This window comes from Oncorhynchus gorbuscha, unplaced genomic scaffold (genome assembly GCF_021184085.1).
Source record: "Oncorhynchus gorbuscha isolate QuinsamMale2020 ecotype Even-year unplaced genomic scaffold, OgorEven_v1.0 Un_scaffold_31:::fragment_4:::debris, whole genome shotgun sequence".
Lineage (NCBI taxonomy): Eukaryota > Metazoa > Chordata > Actinopteri > Salmoniformes > Salmonidae > Oncorhynchus > Oncorhynchus gorbuscha.
Window position 1 is genome coordinate 191,335 of NW_025745171.1, and position 23,272 is coordinate 214,606.

General features: G+C 41.1%; 18 non-coding genes across 18 annotated transcripts; all 18 read left to right on the forward strand.

Moving 5' to 3' along the window:
- Window positions 1-3,829: 3,829 nt before the first annotated feature.
- Window positions 3,830-3,903, forward strand: trnan-guu. Its single transcript has one exon. It is a non-coding gene; the product is annotated as a tRNA-Asn (tRNA).
- An 872-nt stretch (window positions 3,904-4,775) lies between these two features.
- trnan-guu lies at window positions 4,776-4,849 on the forward strand. Its single transcript has one exon. It is a non-coding gene; the product is annotated as a tRNA-Asn (tRNA).
- An 872-nt stretch (window positions 4,850-5,721) lies between these two features.
- trnan-guu lies at window positions 5,722-5,795 on the forward strand. The gene has a single exon. It is a non-coding gene; the product is annotated as a tRNA-Asn (tRNA).
- Window positions 5,796-7,604: 1,809 nt separating this feature from the next.
- Window positions 7,605-7,678, forward strand: trnan-guu. The gene has a single exon. It is a non-coding gene; the product is annotated as a tRNA-Asn (tRNA).
- Window positions 7,679-8,550: 872 nt separating this feature from the next.
- On the forward strand, window positions 8,551-8,624 carry trnan-guu. Its single transcript has one exon. It is a non-coding gene; the product is annotated as a tRNA-Asn (tRNA).
- An 872-nt stretch (window positions 8,625-9,496) lies between these two features.
- trnan-guu lies at window positions 9,497-9,570 on the forward strand. The gene has a single exon. It is a non-coding gene; the product is annotated as a tRNA-Asn (tRNA).
- Window positions 9,571-10,442: 872 nt separating this feature from the next.
- Window positions 10,443-10,516, forward strand: trnan-guu. Its single transcript has one exon. It is a non-coding gene; the product is annotated as a tRNA-Asn (tRNA).
- Window positions 10,517-11,388: 872 nt separating this feature from the next.
- trnan-guu lies at window positions 11,389-11,462 on the forward strand. Its single transcript has one exon. It is a non-coding gene; the product is annotated as a tRNA-Asn (tRNA).
- An 872-nt stretch (window positions 11,463-12,334) lies between these two features.
- trnan-guu lies at window positions 12,335-12,408 on the forward strand. Its single transcript has one exon. It is a non-coding gene; the product is annotated as a tRNA-Asn (tRNA).
- Window positions 12,409-13,280: 872 nt separating this feature from the next.
- On the forward strand, window positions 13,281-13,354 carry trnan-guu. Its single transcript has one exon. It is a non-coding gene; the product is annotated as a tRNA-Asn (tRNA).
- A 1,818-nt stretch (window positions 13,355-15,172) lies between these two features.
- On the forward strand, window positions 15,173-15,246 carry trnan-guu. The gene has a single exon. It is a non-coding gene; the product is annotated as a tRNA-Asn (tRNA).
- Window positions 15,247-16,118: 872 nt separating this feature from the next.
- Window positions 16,119-16,192, forward strand: trnan-guu. The gene has a single exon. It is a non-coding gene; the product is annotated as a tRNA-Asn (tRNA).
- Window positions 16,193-17,064: 872 nt separating this feature from the next.
- trnan-guu lies at window positions 17,065-17,138 on the forward strand. Its single transcript has one exon. It is a non-coding gene; the product is annotated as a tRNA-Asn (tRNA).
- Window positions 17,139-18,946: 1,808 nt separating this feature from the next.
- On the forward strand, window positions 18,947-19,020 carry trnan-guu. Its single transcript has one exon. It is a non-coding gene; the product is annotated as a tRNA-Asn (tRNA).
- An 873-nt stretch (window positions 19,021-19,893) lies between these two features.
- Window positions 19,894-19,967, forward strand: trnan-guu. The gene has a single exon. It is a non-coding gene; the product is annotated as a tRNA-Asn (tRNA).
- An 874-nt stretch (window positions 19,968-20,841) lies between these two features.
- Window positions 20,842-20,915, forward strand: trnan-guu. The gene has a single exon. It is a non-coding gene; the product is annotated as a tRNA-Asn (tRNA).
- Window positions 20,916-21,787: 872 nt separating this feature from the next.
- On the forward strand, window positions 21,788-21,861 carry trnan-guu. Its single transcript has one exon. It is a non-coding gene; the product is annotated as a tRNA-Asn (tRNA).
- Window positions 21,862-22,733: 872 nt separating this feature from the next.
- trnan-guu lies at window positions 22,734-22,807 on the forward strand. Its single transcript has one exon. It is a non-coding gene; the product is annotated as a tRNA-Asn (tRNA).
- The last annotated feature ends 465 nt before the right edge of the window (window positions 22,808-23,272 follow it).

Genomic DNA, 23,272 nt, shown 5'->3' on the forward strand with positions numbered 1-23,272 from the left:
ACCAACAACAGGAGTGGAACTCACCCAGCCTCCCAGACCTGCAGTCGAGAGGAGACTACCAGGGCACAGACCGTATGTGAAGTGGCCTGGCGCCAGTGACAAGAAGTTGTGGGAAACAGTGAATACTGACCTTACCTTGACCCTCGAGAAACTTCGAGGCACAGTGGAGAAGAAGTTGGAGAGGATGGGGGACATCATCTATGAGTACGGGACAGAAAGATTTGGAGTGGAAGAGGCAAAAGGCGGGAGAAAGGTTCCAACCCCACCAGTTTCCAGAAGGCAACAAGAAATCAAGCGCCTCATTCAAGAAAGGCGGCAGCTTAAGAAACAGTGGAAGAAGGCCTCGGAAGTGGAAAAGGAGGGCATAGTGGCACTTCAAGCTGACATCAAAACCCGGTTGGCATCCCTCCGTAGAGCAGAGAACCTACGGAAACGCAGAAGGAAAAAAGAACAAACTAGAACTCGATTCTATAAAGATCCCTTCAAGTTCCTTAAAAGTCTCTTCACAAAAGAAAAAAGTGGAGCTCTAAAAACAACAAAGAAAGACCTAGAGGAGCACCTGAGAATAACAAACGTTGACTCAAAGCGACATGAACATCTGGCCATCCCATCAGATATCCCACCCATTGAACCCCCGGAACATCATATTGAGACCAGCCCTCCGACATGGAAAGAGGTGGAAGACACAGTTCGACGGGCAAGAACAGCATCAGGCCCGGGGCCAAATGGAGTCCCGTACAAAGTGTATAAGAACACACCAGACGTCCTGAGGTTCCTCTGGAGGCTTATGAGAACAGCTTGGCAGAAGAAGATAATACCCAAAGTGTGGCGTAGGGCAGGCGGGGTCCTGATCCCTAAGGAGAAGGATGCAGTGAACATCAGCCAATTCCGCCCAATCTCCTTACTGAATGTCGAGGGAAAAATCTTCTTTAGGGTCATTGCCCAGAGGATGGCCGAGTACCTACAAAGGAATACGTACGTCGATGCATCTGTACAGAAGGCAGGAATATCAGGGTTCTCTGGCTGCTTGGAACATTCCAGCATGATCTGGCATCAGATCCAAATGGCCAAGGTGGAGAAAAGGGACCTCCATGTAGTCTTCCTCGACCTCGCCAATGCATTTGGCTCTGTGCCCCATGAACTCCTGTGGTCTGCCTTCAGATTTTTCCACATACCGGACACCATCACAAACCTGGTGAAGTTGTACTTCCAGGATCTGCAGTTCTGCTTCACCACCTCAGAGTTCACCACCTCATGGCAGTGCCTGAATGTAGGTATAATGGCGGGATGTACCATTTCTCCGTTGGCATTCACAATGGCAATGGAGGTTATCATCAGATCCTCAAAATGGGTTGCTGGTGGACAGCGAGTCGACTCTGGTTTCCGCCTCCCTCCACTCAGAGCCTACATGGACGACATTACAACATTGACCACCACTGTCCCATGCACCAGGAGACTGCTCAGAAAACTTGAAGAGAACATCAGCTGGGCCCGTATGAAGATTAAACCATCCAAGTCACGCAGCATCTCGATTGTGAAGGGAGTACTCTCTGACCTGAAATTCTTCATCGGAGATGTCCAAATCCCAACAGTGTCTGAGCAGCCGGTAAAAAGCCTTGGAAGGTGGTATGATGCAAGCCTGAAGGACAAAGACCAGGTGCAACAGCTGCGCAAAGACATCAGTAGTAGCCTACAGTCCATCGACAACACCCAGCTACCTGGAAAGTTAAAGGCCTGGTGTCTGCAGTTTGGTCTCCTACCCCGGGTGTTGTGGCCCTTAGCACTGTATGAGGTTCCAATCTCAACAGTGGAGAAGATGGAAAGAGGAGTCACAGGCTACTTAAAGAAGTGGCTTGGAGTTCCACGATGCCTTAACACCATAGGCCTCTATGGAGATGGTGTCCTCAAGCTGCCCCTCACCAGTCTAACAGAGGAATTCAAGTGTGCAAAAACCAGGCAACAAATGACACTGAATGAATCTCGAGACCCAGTGGTGAGCAACAACGCGCCGACCTTGGCAACTGGGCGCAAATGGAGGCCAGGAAAAGCAGTCCAGGAGGCAACAGCAGCCCTCAGACATGCTGACATTGTGGGTCATGTTCAGCAAGGGAGAGGAGGCCTTGGGCTAACTAGCCGTGCTGCTTGGAGTAAGGCCACTGCACCAGAGCGGCGGAAGATGGTAGTGCAGGAAGTACGCCATCAGGAGGAGGCTGCAAGGTGGGCCAAGGCAGTCTCTCTTGCCAAACAGGGACAGTGGACTCGATGGGACAGTGTGGAGAAGAGGAAGATCAGCTGGAAGGATCTGTGGGCCATGGAAGCGAGGCGGTTGAGCTTTTCCATCAGAGCAACATATGACGTCCTTCCAACACCAGTTAATCTTCACCAATGGTATGGTGAAGATCCGGACTGTGCCCTCTGTTCCATGCCAGCCAACCTCAGGCACATTCTCACAGGCTGTAAAACAAGCCTCGCCCAAGGACGCTACACTTGGCGTCACAACCAAGTCCTTAAAAACCTTGCGTCCGCCCTGGAGGACAAGCGAGCTGCCACCAACTCCCTACCACCCACAGCAGCATCACACTCCTTACGGACAAACTTTGTCCGCGAAGGGGCTAAACCACCGAAGAGCGGCTCTACACCATTAGAGCGAGACCAGCTGTGCTTGGCCCGCGACTGGAAAATGCTAGCTGACATTGGCCGGCAACTTGTGTTTCCTCCGGAGATCGCAACCACCAACCTAAGACCTGACATGGTGCTCTGGTCCCGTTCACTCAATAAGGTCTTCATCATTGAGCTCACAGTACCCTGGGAAAACTCAGTAGATGAGGCTTATGAGCGAAAACATCTGCGCTATGCTGATCTAGCTGCCGAAGCACGGCATCATGGCTGGAACACAGAAGTCCGACCAGTGGAGGTGGGCTGCAGAGGTTTTGTGGCAACATCTACAACCAGACTGCTTAGAGACCTGGGAATTAAGGGCCAGAGCCAGCGTTCGGCAATCAAAGCTGTATCAGAGGCGGCAGAAGGCAGCAGTCAGTGGCTCTGGATGAAGAGGAAAGACCCCAGCTGGGCCCCGAAGTGAGAGGGCCAGGAGGTATGCGGTCAACAATGATTGACTCAGGGAGGAGGACGCCCCTGCCATGCATAGTCCCATGGGATGTTTGCTATCAACAACAAGTCAACTCCTATGACTAATTGGGAATGGGACGCAAGCGTAGGATTGATCACCCTGTCGCTGGCCGCCTTTGAGGAGGGTGTATAGTGTGAAAGGCCGAAACACCCTAGGAACCAAAGGTACACTACTGACGATGCGCTCCCCAAATTTCACCACGCTCACTGTTCATTAACTCTTGGAAGTGCTTGCACAAAGGATAGTAACATCTCATCCTATGTTCTTGGAATCTGTGTATATGTACGCCTATACGCCATGAAAGTGACTTGCCACTTCATCATTCTTCCAGAGTCAGTCCCCTTATTATTTTGAATAGGCTTGGCGATTATATATCGCATTTGTGAAAATGCAGTTGTTTACAATGTATATTTATCAGAATATATTTGAGATTGTGGCTGAATTTACTCCTGCCAGATGCCTTTCAATATAATGTTGCTCTGACGAACATTGCGCTACATTTTTGCCATTTTAAGGCCATTCAAAAAGCTAAAAAATATTAGAAAACTACAGATCTACTTCCTTGGAAATGTTGCTGCACATTCGATGCACGTTAACACAACCATTGGAACAAAGTGTTGTTGTTTCGTAAACTCCATGTACAGCTGGATGAGAGCACAAATGGCCAGTGATCAAGCGTCAGGGTCAAATACACCACAAGTCTCTGTGGCGCAATTGGTTACTGCGTTAGACTGTTAATCTAAAGGTTGGTGGTTCGAGCCCACCCAGGGACGACAGTTCTCAGTTTGTTGTGCTCCATGATGTGGATATGACAAGTCTCTGTGATGCAATTGGTTGGTGAATTTGACTCTTAATTTAAAAGTTGGTGATTTGAGCCCACCCAGGGATGCTGTCCTTCTGTTTCTAGTGATATGGAAGACCTTCCTGGCCTTACAGTAAGCTTGCTTTTGACCTGCTGTGTTTCCTGTTCTCACATGTGATTGGTGTGTTGTTGAACATGAAAGATGACAAGTTGCTATACCTACTGGTAAAATTGCTGTCAATGGTCTCTGATCTTCTGTTACTCAATAGCTTGATCATTCTGTGTTCTCCAAGGAACATATCATTTATTCTTATTAATCTGGATAGTATGACAACGTAAATGATGTCAATCTGGCATGAATAACCTTAGCATTTATATTTATCTCGCGAGAAGGACAATGTTTGTCCAGTGTGTTTGTGTGTGTATGTATGCCTATACACCATGAAAGTGACTAGCCACTTCATCATTCTTCCAGAGTCAGTCCCCTTATTATTTTGAATGGGCTTGGCGATTATATATTACATTTGTGAAAATGCAGTTGTTTAAAATATATATTTATCAGAATATATTTGAGATTGTGGCTGAATTTACTCCTGCCAGATGCCTTTCAATATAATGTTGCACTGACGAACATTGCGCTACATTTTTGCCCTTTTAAGGCCATTCAAAAAGCTAACAAATATTAGAAGACTACAGGTCTACTTCCTTTAAAATGTTACTGCACCTTCGATGCACGTTAACACAACCATTGGAACAAAGTGTTGTTGTTTCGTAAACTCCATGTACAGTTGGATGAGAGCACAAATGGCCATCGATCAAGCGTCAGGGTCAAATACACCACAAGTCTCTGTGGTGCAATCGGTTAGAGCGTTAGACTGTTAATCTAAAGTTTGGTGGTTCGAGCCCACCCAGGGACGAAAGTTCTCATTTTGTTGTGCTCCATGTTGTGGATATGACAAGTCTCTGTGGTGCAATTGGTTGTTGAGTTTGGCTCTTAATTTAAAAGTTGGTGATTTGAGCCCATCCGGGAATGCGGTCTCTCTGTTTCTAGTGATATGGAAGATCTTCCTGGCCTTACAGTAAGCTTGCTTTTGACCTGCTGTGTTTCCTGTTGTCACATGTGATTTGTGTTTTGTTGAACATGAAAGATGACAAGTTGCTATACCTACTGGTAAAATGGCTGTCAATGGTCTCTGCTCTTTGGTTACTCAATAGCTTGATCATTCTCTGTTCTCCAAGGAACATATAATTTATTCTTATTAATCTAGATAGTATGACAATGTAAATGATGTCAATCTGGCATGAATAACCTTAGCATTTATATTTATCTCGCGAGAAGGACAATGTTTGTCCAGTGTGTTTGTGTGTATATGTACGCCTATACGCCATGAAAGTGACTTGCCACTTCATCATTCTTCCAGAGTCAGTCCCCTTATTATTTTGAATGGGCTTGGCGATTATATATTACATTTGTGAAAATGCAGTTGTTTAAAATATATATTTATCAGAATATATTTGAGATTGTGGCTGAATTTACTCCTGCCAGCTGCCTTTCAATATAATGATGCACTGACGAACATTGCGCTACATTTTTGCCCTTTTAAGGCCATTCAAAAAGCTAACAAATATTAGAAAACTACAGGTCTACTTCCTTGAAAATGTTACTGCACCTTCGATGCACGTTAACACAACCATTGGAACAAAGTGTTGTTGTTTCGTAAACTCCATGTACAGTTGGATGAGAGCACAAATGGCCAGCGATCAAGCGTCAGGGTCAAATATACCACAAGTCTCTGAGGCACAATTGGTTAGCGCGTTAGACTGTTAATCTAAAGGTTGGTGGTTTGAGCCCACTCAGGGATGACAGTTCTCACTTTATTTTGCTCCATGATGTGGATATGACAAGTCTCTGTGGTGCAATTGGTTGGTGAGTTTGACTCTTAATTTAAAAGTTGGTTATTTGAGCCCACCCAGGAATGCTGTCTCTCTGTTTCTAGTGATATGGAAGGCCTTACAGTAAGCTTGCTTTTGACCTGCTGTGTTTCCTGTTGTCACATGTGATTGGTGTGTTGTTGAACATGAAAGATGACAAGTTGCTATACCTACTGGTAAAATGGCTGTCAATGGTCTCTGATCTTCTGTTACTCAATATCTTGATCATTCTGTGTTCTCCAAGGAACATATAATTTATTCTTATTAATCTGGCTAGTATGACAACGTAAATTATGTCAATCTGGCATGAATAACCTTAGCATTTATAGTTATCTCGCGAGAAGGACAATGTTTGTCCAGTGTGTTTGTGTGTATATGTACGCCTATACGCCATGAAAGTGACTTGCCACTTCATCATTCTTCCAGAGTCAGTCCCCTTATTATTTTGAATAGGCTTGGCGATTATATATTACATTTGTGAAAATGCAGTTGTTTAAAATATATATTTATCAGAATATATTTGAGATTGTGGCTGAATTTACTCCTGCCAGATGCCTTTCAATATAATGTTGCGCTGACAAACATTGCGCTACATTTTTGCCCTTTTAAGGCCATTCAAAAAGCTAACAAATATTAGAAAACTACAGGTCTACTTCCTTGAAAATGTTGCTGCACCTTCGATGCACGTTAACACAACCATTGGAACAAAGTGTTGTTGTTTCGTAAACTCCATGTACAGTTGGATGAGAGCACAAATGGCCAGTGATCAAGCGTCAGGGTCAAATACAAAATATATCTCTGTGGCTCAATTGGTTAGCGCGTTAGACTTTTAATCTAAAGGTTGGGGTTTCGAGCCCACCTAGGGACGACAGTTCTCAGTTTGTTGTGCTCCATGATGTGGATATGACAAGTCTCTATGGTGCAATTGGTTGTTGAGTTTGACTCTTAATTTAAAAGTTGGTGATTTGAGCCCACCCATGGATGCTGTCCTTCTTTTTCTAGTGATATGGAAGATCTTTCTGGCCTTACAGTAAGCTTGCTTTTGACCTGCTGTGTTTCCTGTTGTCACATGTGATTGGTGTGTTGTTGAACATGAAAGATGACAAGTTGCTATACCTACTGGTAAAATGGCTGTCAATGGTCTCTGATCTTCTGTTACTCAATAGCTTGATCATTCTGTGTTCTCCAAGGAACATATCATTTATTCTTATTAATCTGGATAGTATGACAACGTAAATGATGTCAATCTGGCATGAATAACCTTAGCATTTATATTTATCTCGCGAGAAGGACAATGTTTGTCCAGTGTGTTTGTGTGTGTATGTATGCCTATACGCCATGAAAGTGACTAGCCACTTCATCATTCTTCCAGAGTCAGTCCCCTTATTATTTTGAATGGGCTTGGCGATTATATATTACATTTGTGAAAATGCAGTTGTTTAAAATATATATTTATCAGAATATATTTGAGATTGTGGCTGAATTTACTCCTGCCAGATGCCTTTCAATATAATGTTGCACTGACGAACATTGCGCTACATTTTTGCCCTTTTAAGGCCATTCAAAAAGCTAACAAATATTAGAAAACTACAGGTCTACTTCCTTGAAAATGTTGCTGCACCTTCGATGCACGTTAACACAACCATTGGAACAAAGTGTTGTTGTTTCGTAAACTCCATGTACAGTTGGATGAGAGCACAAATGGCCATCGATCAAGCGTCAGGGTCAAATACACCACAAGTCTCTGTGGTGCAATCGGTTAGAGCGTTAGACTGTTAATCTAAAGTTTGGTGGTTCGAGCCCACCCAGGGATGACAGTTCTCAGTTTGTTGTGCTCCATGATGTGGATATGACAAGTCTCTGTGCTGCAATTGGTTGGTGAGTTTGGCTCTTAATTTAAAAGTTGGTGATTTGAGCCCATCCAGGAATGCTGTCTCTCTGTTTCTAGTGATATGGAAGATCTTCCTGGCCTTACAGTAAGCTTGCTTTTGACCTGCTGCGTTTCCTGTTGTCACATGTGATTTGTGTTTTGTTGAACATGAAAGATGACAAGTTGCTATACCTACTGGTAAAATGGCTGTCAATGGTCTCTGCTCTTCGGTTACTCAATAGCTTGATCATTCTGTGTTCTCTAAGGAACATATCATTTATTCTTATTAATCTGGATAGTATGACAACGTAAATGATGTCAATCTGGCATGAATAACCTTAGCATTTATATTTATCTCGCGAGAAGGACAATGTTTGTCCAGTGTGTTTGTGTGTGTATGTATGCCTATACGCCATGAAAGTGACTAGCCACTTCATCATTCTTCCAGAGTCAGTCCCCTTATTATTTTGAATGGGCTTGGCGATTATATATTACATTTGTGAAAATGCAGTTGTTTAAAATATATATTTATCAGAATATATTTGAGATTGTGGCTGAATTTACTCCTGCCAGATGCCTTTCAATATAATGTTGCACTGACGAACATTGCGCTACATTTTTGCCCTTTTAAGGCCATTCAAAAAGCTAACAAATATTAGAAAACTACAGGTCTACTTCCTTGAAAATGTTGCTGCACCTTCGATGCACGTTAACACAACCATTGGAACAAAGTGTTGTTGTTTCGTAAACTCCATGTAGAGTTGGATGAGAGCACAAATGTCCAGCGATCAAGCGTCAGGGTCAAATACACCACAAGTCTCTGTGGCGCAATTGGTTAGCGCGTTATACTGTTAATCTAAAGGTTGGTGGTTCGAGCCCACCCAGGGATGACAGTTCTCAGTTTGTTGTGCTCCATGATGTGGATATGACAAGTCTCTGTGGTGCAATTGGTTGGTGAGTTTGACTCTTAATTTAAAAGTTGGTGATTTGAGCCCACCCAGGGATGCTGTCTTTCTGTTTCTAGTGATATGGAAGACCTTCCTGGCCTTACAGTAAGCTTGCTTTTGACCTGCTGTGTTTCCTGTTGTCACATGTGATTGGTGTGTTGCTGAACATGAAAGATGACAAGTTGCTATACCTACTGGTAAAATGGTTGTCAATGGTCTCTGATCTTCTGTTACTCAATAGCTTGATCATTCTGTGTTCTCCAAGGAACATATAATTCATTCTTATTAATCTGGATAGTATGACAACGTAAATGATGTCAATCTGGCGTGAATAACCTTAGCATTTATATTTATCTCGCGAGAAGGACAATGTTTGTCCAGTGTGTTTGTGTGTGTATGTATGCCTATACGCCATGAAAGTGACTAGCCACTTCATCATTCTTCCAGAGTCAGTCCCCTCATTATTTTGAATGGGCTTGGCGATTATATATTACATTTGTGAAAATGCAGTTGTTTAAAATATATATTTATCAGAATATATTTGAGATTGTGGCTGAATTTACTCCTGCCAGATGCCTTTCAATATAATGTTGCACTGACGAACATTGCGCTACATTTTTGCCCTTTTAAGGCCATTCAAAAAGCTAACAAATATTAGAAAACTACAGGTCTACTTCCTTGAAAATGTTGCTGCACCTTCGATGCACGTTAACACAACCATTGGAACAAAGTGTTGTTGTTTCGTAAACTCCATGTAGAGTTGGATGAGAGCACAAATGTCCAGCGATCAAGCGTCAGGGTCAAATACACCACAAGTATCTGTGGCGCAATTGGTTAGCGCGTTATACTGTTAATCTAAAGGTTGGTGGTTCGAGCCCACCCAGGGATGACAGTTCTCAGTTTGTTGTGCTCCATGATGTGGATATGACAAGTCTCTGTGGTGCAATTGGTTGGTGAGTTTGACTCTTAATTTAAAAGTTGGTGATTTGAGCCCACCCAGGGATGCTGTCTTTCTGTTTCTAGTGATATGGAAGACCTTCCTGGCCTTACAGTAAGCTTGCTTTTGACCTGCTGTGTTTCCTGTTGTCACATGTGATTGGTGTGTTGCTGAACATGAAAGATGACAAGTTGCTATACCTACTGGTAAAATGGTTGTCAATGGTCTCTGATCTTCTGTTACTCAATAGCTTGATCATTCTGTGTTCTCCAAGGAACATATAATTCATTCTTATTAATCTGGATAGTATGACAACGTAAATGATGTCAATCTGGCATGAATAACCTTAGCATTTATATTTATCTCGCGAGAAGGACAATGTTTGTCCAGTGTGTTTGTGTGTATATGTACGCCTATACGCCATGAAAGTGACTAGCCACTTCATCATTCTTCCAGAGTCAGTCCCCTCATTATTTTGAATGGGCTTGGCGATTATATATTACATTTGTGAAAATGCAGTTGTTTAAAATATATATTTATCAGAATATATTTGAGATTGTGGCTGAATTTACTCCTGCCAGATGCCTTTCAATATAATGTTGCACTGACGAACATTGCGCTACATTTTTGCCCTTTTAAGGCCATTCAAAAAGCTAACAAATATTAGAAAACTACAGGTCTACTTCCTTGAAAATGTTGCTGCACCTTCGATGCACGTTAACACAACCATTGGAACAAAGTGTTGTTGTTTCGTAAACTCCATGTACAGTTGGATGAGAGCACAAATGGCCATCGATCAAGCGTCAGGGTCAAATGCACCACAAGTCTCTGTGGTGCAATCGGTTAGAGCGTTAGACTGTTAATCTAAAGTTTGGTGGTTCGAGCCCACCCAGGGATGACAGTTCTCAGTTTGTTGTGCTCCATGATGTGGATATGACAAGTCTCTGTGCTGCAATTGGTCGGTGAGTTTGGCTCTTAATTTAAAAGTTGGTGATTTGAGCCCATCCAGGAATGCTGTCTCTCTGTTTCTAGTGATATGGAAGATCTTCCTGGCCATACAGTAAGCTTGCTTTTGACCTGCTGCGTTTCCTGTTGTCACATGTGATTTGTGTTTTGTTGAACATGAAAGATGACAAGTTGCTATACCTACTGGTAAAATGGCTGTCAATGGTCTCTGCTCTTCGGTTACTCAATAGCTTGATCATTCTGTGTTCTCTAAGGAACATATCATTTATTCTTATTAATCTGGATAGTATGACAACGTAAATGATGTCAATCTGGCATGAATAACCTTAGCATTTATATTTATCTCGCGAGAAGGACAATGTTTGTCCAGTGTGTTTGTGTGTGTATGTATGCCTATACGCCATGAAAGTGACTAGCCACTTCATCATTCTTCCAGAGTCAGTCCCCTCATTATTTTGAATGGGCTTGGCGATTATATATTACATTTGTGAAAATGCAGTTGTTTAAAATATATATTTATCAGAATATATTTGAGATTGTGGCTGAATTTACTCCTGCCAGATGCCTTTCAATATAATGTTGCACTGACGAACATTGCGCTACATTTTTGCCCTTTTAAGGCCATTCAAAAAGCTAACAAATATTAGAAAACTACAGGTCTACTTCCTTGAAAATGTTGCTGCACCTTCGATGCACGTTAACACAACCATTGGAACAAAGTGTTGTTGTTTCGTAAACTCCATGTACAGTTGGATGAGAGCACAAATGGCCATCGATCAAGCGTCAGGGTCAAATACACCACAAGTCTCTGTGGTGCAATCGGTTAGAGCGTTAGACTGTTAATCTAAAGTTTGGTGGTTCGAGCCCACCCAGGGATGACAGTTCTCAGTTTGTTGTGCTCCATGATGTGGATATGACAAGTCTCTGTGCTGCAATTGGTCGGTGAGTTTGGCTCTTAATTTAAAAGTTGGTGATTTGAGCCCATCCAGGAATGCTGTCTCTCTGTTTCTAGTGATATGGAAGATCTTCCTGGCCTTACAGTAAGCTTGCTTTTGACCTGCTGCGTTTCCTGTTGTCACATGTGATTTGTGTTTTGTTGAACATGAAAGATGACAAGTTGCTATACCTACTGGTAAAATGGCTGTCAATGGTCTCTGCTCTTCGGTTACTCAATAGCTTGATCATTCTGTGTTCTCTAAGGAACATATCATTTATTCTTATTAATCTGGATAGTATGACAACGTAAATGATGTCAATCTGGCATGAATAACCTTAGCATTTATATTTATCTCGCGAGAAGGACAATGTTTGTCCAGTGTGTTTGTGTGTGTATGTATGCCTATACGCCATGAAAGTGACTAGCCACTTCATCATTCTTCCAGAGTCAGTCCCCTTATTATTTTGAATGGGCTTGGCGATTATATATTACATTTGTGAAAATGCAGTTGTTTAAAATATATATTTATCAGAATATATTTGAGATTGTGGCTGAATTTACTCCTGCCAGATGCCTTTCATTATAATGTTGCACTGACGAACATTGCGCTACATTTTTGCCCTTTTAAGGCCATTCAAAAAGCTAACAAATATTAGAAAACTACAGGTCTACTTCCTTGAAAATGTTGCTGCACCTTCGATGCACGTTAACACAACCATTGGAACAAAGTGTTGTTGTTTCGTAAACTCCATGTACAGTTGGATGAGAGCACAAATGTCCAGCGATCAAGCGTCAGGGTCAAATACACCACAAGTCTCTGTGGCGCAATTGGTTAGCGCGTTATACTGTTAATCTAAAGGTTGGTGGTTCGAGCCCACCTAGGGACGAAAGTTCTCAGTTTGTTGTGCTCCATGTTGTGGATATGACAAGTCTCTGTGGTGCAATTGGTTGTTGAGTTTGGCTCTTAATTTAAAAGTTGGTGATTTGAGCCCATCCGGGAATGCTGTCTCTCTGTTTCTAGTGATATGGAAGATCTTCCTGGCCTTACAGTAAGCTTGCTTTTGACCTGCTGTGTTTCCTGTTGTCACATGTGATTTGTGTTTTGTTGAACATGAAAGATGACAAGTTGCTATACCTACTGGTAAAATGGCTGTCAATGGTCTCTGCTCTTCGGTTACTCAATAGCTTGATCATTCTGTGTTCTCTAAGGAACATATCATTTATTCTTATTAATCTGGATAGTATGACAACGTAAATGATGTCAATCTGGCATGAATAACCTTAGCATTTATATTTATCTCGCGAGAAGGACAATGTTTGTCCAGTGTGTTTGTGTGTGTATGTATGCCTATACGCCATGAAAGTGACTAGCCACTTCATCATTCTTCCAGAGTCAGTCCCCTCATTATTTTGAATGGGCTTGGCGATTATATATTACATTTGTGAAAATGCAGTTGTTTAAAATATATATTTATCAGAATATATTTGAGATTGTGGCTGAATTTACTCCTGCCAGATGCCTTTCAATATAATGTTGCACTGACGAACATTGCGCTACATTTTTGCCCTTTTAAGGCCATTCAAAAAGCTAACAAATATTAGAAAACTACAGGTCTACTTCCTTGAAAATGTTGCTGCACCTTCGATGCACGTTAACACAACCATTGGAACAAAGTGTTGTTGTTTCGTAAACTCCATGTACAGTTGGATGAGAGCACAAATGGCCATCGATCAAGCGTCAGGGTCAAATGCACCACAAGTCTCTGTGGTGCAATCGGTTAGAGCGTTAGACTGTTAATCTAAAGTTTGGTGGTTCGAGCCCACCCAGGGATGACAGTTCTCAGTTTGTTGTGCTCCATGATGTGGATATGACAAGTCTCTGTGCTGCAATTGGTCGGTGAGTTTGGCTCTTAATTTAAAAGTTGGTGATTTGAGCCCATCCAGGAATGCTGTCTCTCTGTTTCTAGTGATATGGAAGATCTTCCTGGCCATACAGTAAGCTTGCTTTTGACCTGCTGCGTTTCCTGTTGTCACATGTGATTTGTGTTTTGTTGAACATGAAAGATGACAAGTTGCTATACCTACTGGTAAAATGGCTGTCAATGGTCTCTGCTCTTCGGTTACTCAATAGCTTGATCATTCTGTGTTCTCTAAGGAACATATCATTTATTCTTATTAATCTGGATAGTATGACAACGTAAATGATGTCAATCTGGCATGAATAACCTTAGCATTTATATTTATCTCGCGAGAAGGACAATGTTTGTCCAGTGTGTTTGTGTGTGTATGTATGCCTATACGCCATGAAAGTGACTAGCCACTTCATCATTCTTCCAGAGTCAGTCCCCTCATTATTTTGAATGGGCTTGGCGATTATATATTACATTTGTGAAAATGCAGTTGTTTAAAATATATATTTATCAGAATATATTTGAGATTGTGGCTGAATTTACTCCTGCCAGATGCCTTTCAATATAATGTTGCACTGACGAACATTGCGCTACATTTTTGCCCTTTTAAGGCCATTCAAAAAGCTAACAAATATTAGAAAACTACAGGTCTACTTCCTTGAAAATGTTGCTGCACCTTCGATGCACGTTAACACAACCATTGGAACAAAGTGTTGTTGTTTCGTAAACTCCATGTACAGTTGGATGAGAGCACAAATGGCCATCGATCAAGCGTCAGGGTCAAATACACCACAAGTCTCTGTGGTGCAATCGGTTAGAGCGTTAGACTCTTAATCTAAAGTTTGGTGGTTCGAGCCCACCCAGGGATGACAGTTCTCAGTTTGTTGTGCTCCATGATGTGGATATGACAAGTCTCTGTGCTGCAATTGGTCGGTGAGTTTGGCTCTTAATTTAAAAGTTGGTGATTTGAGCCCATCCAGGAATGCTGTCTCTCTGTTTCTAGTGATATGGAAGATCTTCCTGGCCTTACAGTAAGCTTGCTTTTGACCTGCTGCGTTTCCTGTTGTCACATGTGATTTGTGTTTTGTTGAACATGAAAGATGACAAGTTGCTATACCTACTGGTAAAATGGCTGTCAATGGTCTCTGCTCTTCGGTTACTCAATAGCTTGATCATTCTGTGTTCTCTAAGGAACATATCATTTATTCTTATTAATCTGGATAGTATGACAACGTAAATGATGTCAATCTGGCATGAATAACCTTAGCATTTATATTTATCTCGCGAGAAGGACAATGTTTGTCCAGTGTGTTTGTGTGTGTATGTATGCCTATACGCCATGAAAGTGACTAGCCACTTCATCATTCTTCCAGAGTCAGTCCCCTTATTATTTTGAATGGGCTTGGCGATTATATATTACATTTGTGAAAATGCAGTTGTTTAAAATATATATTTATCAGAATATATTTGAGATTGTGGCTGAATTTACTCCTGCCAGATGCCTTTCAATATAATGTTGCACTGACGAACATTGCGCTACATTTTTGCCCTTTTAAGGCCATTCAAAAAGCTAACAAATATTAGAAAACTACAGGTCTACTTCCTTGAAAATGTTGCTGCACCTTCGATGCACGTTAACACAACCATTGGAACAAAGTGTTGTTGTTTCGTAAACTCCATGTACAGTTGGATGAGAGCACAAATGTCCAGCGATCAAGCGTCAGGGTCAAATACACCACAAGTCTCTGTGGCGCAATTGGTTAGCGCGTTATACTGTTAATCTAAAGGTTGGTGGTTCGAGCCCACCTAGGGACGAAAGTTCTCAGTTTGTTGTGCTCCATGTTGTGGATATGACAAGTCTCTGTGGTGCAATTGGTTGTTGAGTTTGGCTCTTAATTTAAAAGTTGGTGATTTGAGCCCATCCGGGAATGCTGTCTCTCTGTTTCTAGTGATATGGAAGATCTTCCTGGCCTTACAGTAAGCTTGCTTTTGACCTGCTGTGTTTCCTGTTGTCACATGTGATTTGTGTTTTGTTGAACATGAAAGATGACAAGTTGCTATACCTACTGGTAAAATGGCTGTCAATGGTCTCTGCTCTTCGGTTACTCAATAGCTTGATCATTCTCTGTTCTCCAAGGAACATATAATTTATTCTTATTAATCTAGATAGTATGACAACGTAAATGATGTCAATCTGGCATGAATAACCTTAGCATTTATATTTATCTCGCGAGAAGGACAATGTTTGTCCAGTGTGTTTGTGTGTATATGTACGCCTATACGCCATGAAAGTGACTAGCCACTTCATCATTCTTCCAGAGTCAGTCCCCTTATTATTTTGAATGGGCTTGGCGATTATATATTACATTTGTGAAAATGCAGTTGTTTAAAATATATATTTATCAGAATATATTTGAGATTGTGGCTGAATTTACTCCTGCCAGATGCCTTTCAATATAATGATGCACTGACGAACATTGCGCTACATTTTTGCCCTTTTAAGGCCATTCAAAAAGCTAACAAATATTAGAAAACTACAGGTCTACTTCCTTGAAAATGTTACTGCACCTTCGATGCACGTTAACACAACCATTGGAACAAAGTGTTGTTGTTTCGTAAACTCCATGTACAGTTAGATGAGAGCACAAATGGCCAGCGATCAAGCGTCAGGGTCAAATATACCACAAGTCTCTGAGGCACAATTGGTTAGCGTGTTAGACTGTTAATCTAAAGGTTGGTGGTTTGAGCCCACTCAGGGACGACAGTTCTCAGTTTGTTGTGCTCCATGATGTGGATATGACAAGTCTCTGTGCTGCAATTGGTCGGTGAGTTTGGCTCTTAATTTAAAAGTTGGTGATTTGAGCCCATCCAGGAATGCTGTCTCTCTGTTTCTAGTGATATGGAAGATCTTCCTGGCCTTACAGTAAGCTTGCTTTTGACCTGCTGCGTTTCCTGTTGTCACATGTGATTTGTGTTTTGTTGAACATGAAAGATGACAAGTTGCTATACCTACTGGTAAAATGGCTGTCAATGGTCTCTGCTCTTCGGTTACTCAATAGCTTGATCATTCTGTGTTCTCTAAGGAACATATCATTTATTCTTATTAATCTGGATAGTATGACAACGTAAATGATGTCAATCTGGCATGAATAACCTTAGCATTTATATTTATCTCGCGAGAAGGACAATGTTTGTCCAGTGTGTTTGTGTGTATATGTACGCCTATACGCCATGAAAGTGACTAGCCACTTCATCATTCTTCCAGAGTCAGTCCCCTTATTATTTTGAATGGGCTTGGCGATTATATATTACATTTGTGAAAATGCAGTTGTTTAAAATATATATTTATCAGAATATATTTGAGATTGTGGCTGAATTTACTCCTGCCAGATGCCTTTCAATATAATGATGCACTGACGAACATTGCGCTACATTTTTGCCCTTTTAAGGCCATTCAAAAAGCTAACAAATATTAGAAAACTACAGGTCTACTTCCTTGAAAATGTTACTGCACCTTCGATGCACGTTAACACAACCATTGGAACAAAGTGTTGTTGTTTCGTAAACTCCATGTACAGTTAGATGAGAGCACAAATGGCCAGCGATCAAGCGTCAGGGTCAAATATACCACAAGTCTCTGAGGCACAATTGGTTAGCGCGTTAGACTGTTAATCTAAAGGTTGGTGGTTTAAGCCCACTCAGGGACGACAGTTCTCACTTTATTTTGCTCCATGATGTGGATATGACAAGTCTCTGTGGTGCAATTGGTTGGTGAGTTTGACTCTTAATTTAAAAGTTGGTGATTTGAGCCCACCCAGGAATGCTGTCTCTCTGTTTCTAGTGATATGGAAGGCCTTACAGTAAGCTTGCTTTTGACCTGCTGTGTTTCCTGTTGTCACATGTGATTGGTGTGTTGTTGAACATGAAAGATGACAAGTTGCTATACCTACTGGTAAAATGGCTGTCAATGGTCTCTGATCTTCTGTTACTCAATATCTTGATCATTCTGTGTTCTCCAAGGAACATATAATTTATTCTTATTAATCTGGCTAGTATGACAACGTAAATTATGTCAATCTGGCATGAATAACCTTAGCATTTATAGTTATCTCGCGAGAAGGACAATGTTTGTCCAGTGTGTTTGTGTGTATATGTACGCCTATACGCCATGAAAGTGACTTGCCACTTCATCATTCTTCCAGAGTCAGTCCCCTTATTATTTGAATAGGCTTGGCGATTATATATTACATTTGTGAAAATGCAGTTGTTTAAAATATATATTTATCAGAATATATTTGAGATTGTGGCTGAATTTACTCCTGCCAGATGCCTTTCAATATAATGTTGCGCTGACAAACATTGCGCTACATTTTTGCCCTTTTAAGGCCATTCAAAAAGCTAACAAATATTAGAAAACTACAGGTCTACTTCCTTGAAAATGTTGCTGCACCTTCGATGCACGTTAACACAACCATTGGAACAAAGTGTTGTTGTTTCGTAAATTCCATGTACAGTTGGATGAGAGCACAAATGGCCAGTGATCAAACGTCAGGGTCGAATACAACATATATCTCTGTGGCTCAATTGGTTAGCGCGTTAGACTTTTAATCTAAAGGTTTGGGTTTCGAGCCCACCTAGGGACGACAGTTCTCAGTTTGTTGTGCTCCATGATGTGGATATGACAAGTCTCTATGGTGCAATTGGTTGTTGAGTTTGACTCTTAATTTAAAAGTTGGTGATTTGAGCCCACCCATGGATGCTGTCCTTCTTTTTCTAGTGATATGGAAGATCTTTCTGGCCTTACAGTAAGCTTGCTTTTGACCTGCTGTGTTTCCTGTTGTCACATGTGATTGGTGTGTTGTTGAACATGAAAGATGACAAGTTGCTATACCTACTGGTAAAATGGCTGTCAATGGTCTCTGATCTTCTGTTACTCAATAGCTTGATCATTCTGTGTTCTCCAAGGAACATATAATTTATTCTTATTAATCTGGCTAGTATGACAACGTAAATGATGTCAATCTGGCATGAATAACCTTAGCATTTATAGTTATCTCGCGAGAAGGACAATGTTTGTCCAGTGTGTTTGTGTGTATATGTACGCCTATACGCCATGAAAGTGACTAGCCACTTCATCATTCTTCCAGAGTCAGTCCCCTTATTATTTTGAATGGGCTTGGCGATTGTATATTACATTTGTGAAAATGCAGTTATTTAAAATATATATTTATCAGAATATATTTGAGATTGTGGCTGAATTTACTCCTGCCAGATGCCTTTCAATATAATGTTGCGCTGACGAACATTGCGCTACATTTTTGCCCTTTTAAGGCCATTCAAAAAGCTAACAAATATTAGAAAACTAGAGGTCTACTTCCTTGAAAATGTTGCTGCACCTTCGATGCACGTTAACACAACCATTGGAACAAAGTGTTGTTGTTTCGTAAACTCCATGTACAGTTGGATGACAGCACAAATGGCCAGCGATCAAGCGTCAGGGTCAAATACACCACAAGTCTCTGTGGCGTAATTTTTTAGCGCGTTAGACTGTTAATCTAAAGCTTGGTGGTTCGAGCCCACCCAGGGACGACAGTTCTTACTTTGTTGTGCTCCATGATGTGGATATGACAAGTCTCTGTGGTGCAATTGGTTGGTGAGTTTGACTCTTAATTTAAAAGTTGGTGATTTGAGCCCACCCAGGGATGCTGTCTTTCTGTTTCGAGTGATATGGAAGACCTTCCTGGCCTTACAGTAAGCTTGCTTTTGACCTGCTGTGTTTCCTGTTGTCACATGTGATTGGTGTGTTGTTGAACATGAAAGATGACAAGTTGCTATACCTACTGGTAAAATGGCTGTCAATCGTCTCTGATCTTCTGTTACTCAATAGCTTGATCATTCTGTGTTCTCCAAGGAACAGATCATTTATTCTTATTAATCTGGATAGTATGACAATGTAAATGATGTCAATCTGGCATGAATAACCTTAGGATTTATATTTATCTCGCGAGAAGGACAATGTTTGTCCAGTGTGTTTGTGTGTGTATGTACGCCTATACGCCATGAAAGGTGACTAGCCACTTCATCATTCTTCCAGAGTCAGTCCCCTTATTATTTTGAATGGGCTTGGCGATTATATATTACATTTGTGAAAATGCAGTTGTTTAAAATATATATTTATCAGAATATATTTGAGATTGTGGCTGAATTTACTCCTGCCAGATGCCTTTCAATATAATGTTGCGCTGACGAACATTGCGCTACATTTTTGCCCTTTTAAGGCCATTCAAAAAGCTAACAAATATTAGAAAACTACAGGTCTACTTCCTTGGAAATGTTGCTCCACCTTCGATGCACGTTAACACAACCATTGGAACAAAGTGTTGTTGTTTCGTAAACTCCATGTACAGTTGGATGAGAGCACAAATGGCCAGCGATCAAGCGTCAGGATCAAATAATCCACAAGTCTCTGTGGCGCAATTGGTTAGTGCGTTAGACTGTTAATCTAAAGGTTGGTGGTTCGAGCCCACCCAGGGACGACAGTTTTCAGTTTGTTGTGCTCCATGATGTGGATATGACAAGTCTCTGTGGTGCAATTGGTTGGTGAGTTTGACTCTTAATTTAAAAGTTGGTGATTTGAGCCCACCCAGGAATGCTGTCTCTCTTTTTCTAGTGATATGGAAGACCTTCCTGGCCTTACAGTAAGCTTGCTTTTGACCTCTGCTGTGTTTCCTGTTGTCACATGTGATTGGTGTGTTGTTGAACATGAAAGATGACAAGTTGCTATACCTACTGGTAAAATGGTTGTCAATGGTCTCTGATCTTCTGTTACTCAATAGCTTGATCATTCTGTGTTCTCCAAGGAACATATAATTTATTCTTATTAATCTGGATAGTATGACAACGTAAATGATGTCAATCTGGCATGAATAACCTTAGCATTTATATTTATCTCGCGAGAAGGACAATGTTTGTCCAGTGTGTTTGTGTGTATATGTACGCCTATACGCCATGAAAGTGACTAGCCACTTCATCATTCTTCCAGAGTCAGTCCCCTCATTATTTTGAATGGGCTTGGCGATTATATATTACATTTGTGAAAATGCAGTTGTTTAAAATATATATTTATCAGAATATATTTGAGATTGTGGCTGAATTTACTCCTGCCAGATGCCTTTCAATATAATGTTGCACTGACGAACATTGCGCTACATTTTTGCCCTTTTAAGGCCATTCAAAAAGCTAACAAATATTAGAAAACTACAGGTCTACTTCCTTGAAAATGTTGCTGCACCTTCGATGCACGTTAACACAACCATTGGAACAAAGTGTTGTTGTTTCGTAAACTCCATGTACAGTTGGATGAGAGCACAAATGGCCATCGATCAAGCGTCAGGGTTAAATACACCACAAGTCTCTGTGGTGCAATCGGTTAGAGCGTTAGACTGTTAATCTAAAGTTTGGTGGTTCGAGCCCACCCAGGGATGACAGTTCTCAGTTTGTTGTGCTCCATGATGTGGATATGACAAGTCTCTGTGCTGCAATTGGTCGGTGAGTTTGGCTCTTAATTTAAAAGTTGGTGATTTGAGCCCATCCAGGAATGCTGTCTCTCTGTTTCTAGTGATATGGAAGATCTTCCTGGCCTTACAGTAAGCTTGCTATTGACCTGCTGCGTTTCCTGTTGTCACATGTGATTTGTGTTTTGTTGAACATGAAAGATGACAAGTTGCTATACCTACTGGTAAAATGGCTGTCAATGGTCTCTGCTCTTCAGTTACTCAATAGCTTGATCATTCTGTGTTCTCCAAGGAACATATAATTTATTCTTATTAATCTGGATAGTATGACAACGTAAATGATGTCAATCTGGCATGAATAACCTTAGCATTTATATTTATCTCGCGAGAAGGACAATGTTTGTCCAGTGTGTTTGTGTGTATATGTACGCCTATACGCCATGAAAGTGACTAGCCACTTCATCATTCTTCCAGAGTCAGTCCCCTCATTATTTTGAATGGGCTTGGCGATTATATATTACATTTGTGAAAATGCAGTTGTTTAAAATATATATTTATCAGAATATATTTGAGATTGTGGCTGAATTTACTCCTGCCAGATGCCTTTCAATATAATGTTGCACTGACGAACATTGCGCTACATTTTTGCCCTTTTAAGGCCATTCAAAAAGCTAACAAATATTAGAAAACTACAGGTCTACTTCCTTGAAAATGTTGCTGCACCTTCGATGCACGTTAACACAACCATTGGAACAAAGTGTTGTTGTTTCGTAAACTCCATGTACAGTTGGATGAGAGCACAAATGGCCATCGATCAAGCGTCAGGGTCAAATACACCACAAGTCTCTGTGGTGCAATCGGTTAGAGCGTTAGACTGTTAATCTAAAGTTTGGTGGTTCGAGCCCACCCAGGGATGACAGTTCTCAGTTTGTTGTGCTCCATGATGTGGATATGACAAGTCTCTGTGCTGCAATTGGTCGGTGAGTTTGGCTCTTAATTTAAAAGTTGGTGATTTGAGCCCATCCAGGAATGCTGTCTCTCTGTTTCTAGTGATATGGAAGATCTTCCTGGCCTTACAGTAAGCTTGCTTTTGACCTGCTGCGTTTCCTGTTGTCACATGTGATTTGTGTTTTGTTGAACATGAAAGATGACAAGTTGCTATACCTACTGGTAAAATGGCTGTCAATGGTCTCTGCTCTTCGGTTACTCAATAACTTGATCATTCTTTGTTCTCTAAGGAACATATCATTTATTCTTATTAATCTGGATAGTATGACAACGTAAATGATGTCAATCTGGCATGAATAACCTTAGCATTTATATTTATCTCGCGAGAAGGACAATGTTTGTCCAGTGTGTTTGTGTGTGTATGTATGCCTATACGCCATGAAAGTGACTAGCCACTTCATCATTCTTCCAGAGTCAGTCCCCTCATTATTTTGAATGGGCTTGGCGATTATATATTACATTTGTGAAAATGCAGTTGTTTAAAATATATATTTATCAGAATATATTTGAGATTGTGGCTGAATTTACTCCTGCCAGATGCCTTTCAATATAATGTTGCACTGACGAACATTGCGCTACATTTTTGCCCTTTTAAGGCCATTCAAAAAGCTAACAAATATTAGAAAACTACAGGTCTACTTCCTTGAAAATGTTGCTGCACCTTCGATGCACGTTAACACAACCATTGGAACAAAGTGTTGTTGTTTCGTAAACTCCATGTACAGTTGGATGAGAGCACAAATGTCCAGCGATCAAGCGTCAGGGTCAAATACACCACAAGTCTCTGTGGCGCAATTGTTTAGCGCGTTATACTGTTAATCTAAAGGTTGGTGGTTCGAGCCCACCTAGGGACGAAAGTTCTCAGTTTGTTGTGCTCCATGTTGTGGATATGACAAGTCTCTGTGGTGCAATTGGTTGTTGAGTTTGGCTCTTAATTTAAAAGTTGGTGATTTGAGCCCATCCGGGAATATCTGTCTCTCTGTTTCTAGTGATATGGAAGATCTTCCTGGCCTTACAGTAAGCTTGCTTTTGACCTGCTGTGTTTCCTGTTGTCACATGTGATTTGTGTTTTGTTGAACATGAAAGATGACAAGTTGCTATACCTACTGGTAAAATGGCTGTCAATGGTCTCTGCTCTTCGGTTACTCAATAGCTTGATCATTCTCTGTTCTCCAAGGAACATATAATTTATTCTTATTAATCTAGATAGTATGACAACGTAAATGATGTCAATCTGGCATGAATAACCTTAGCATTTATATTTATCTCGCGAGAAGGACAATGTTTGTCCAGTGTGTTTGTGTGTATATGTACGCCTA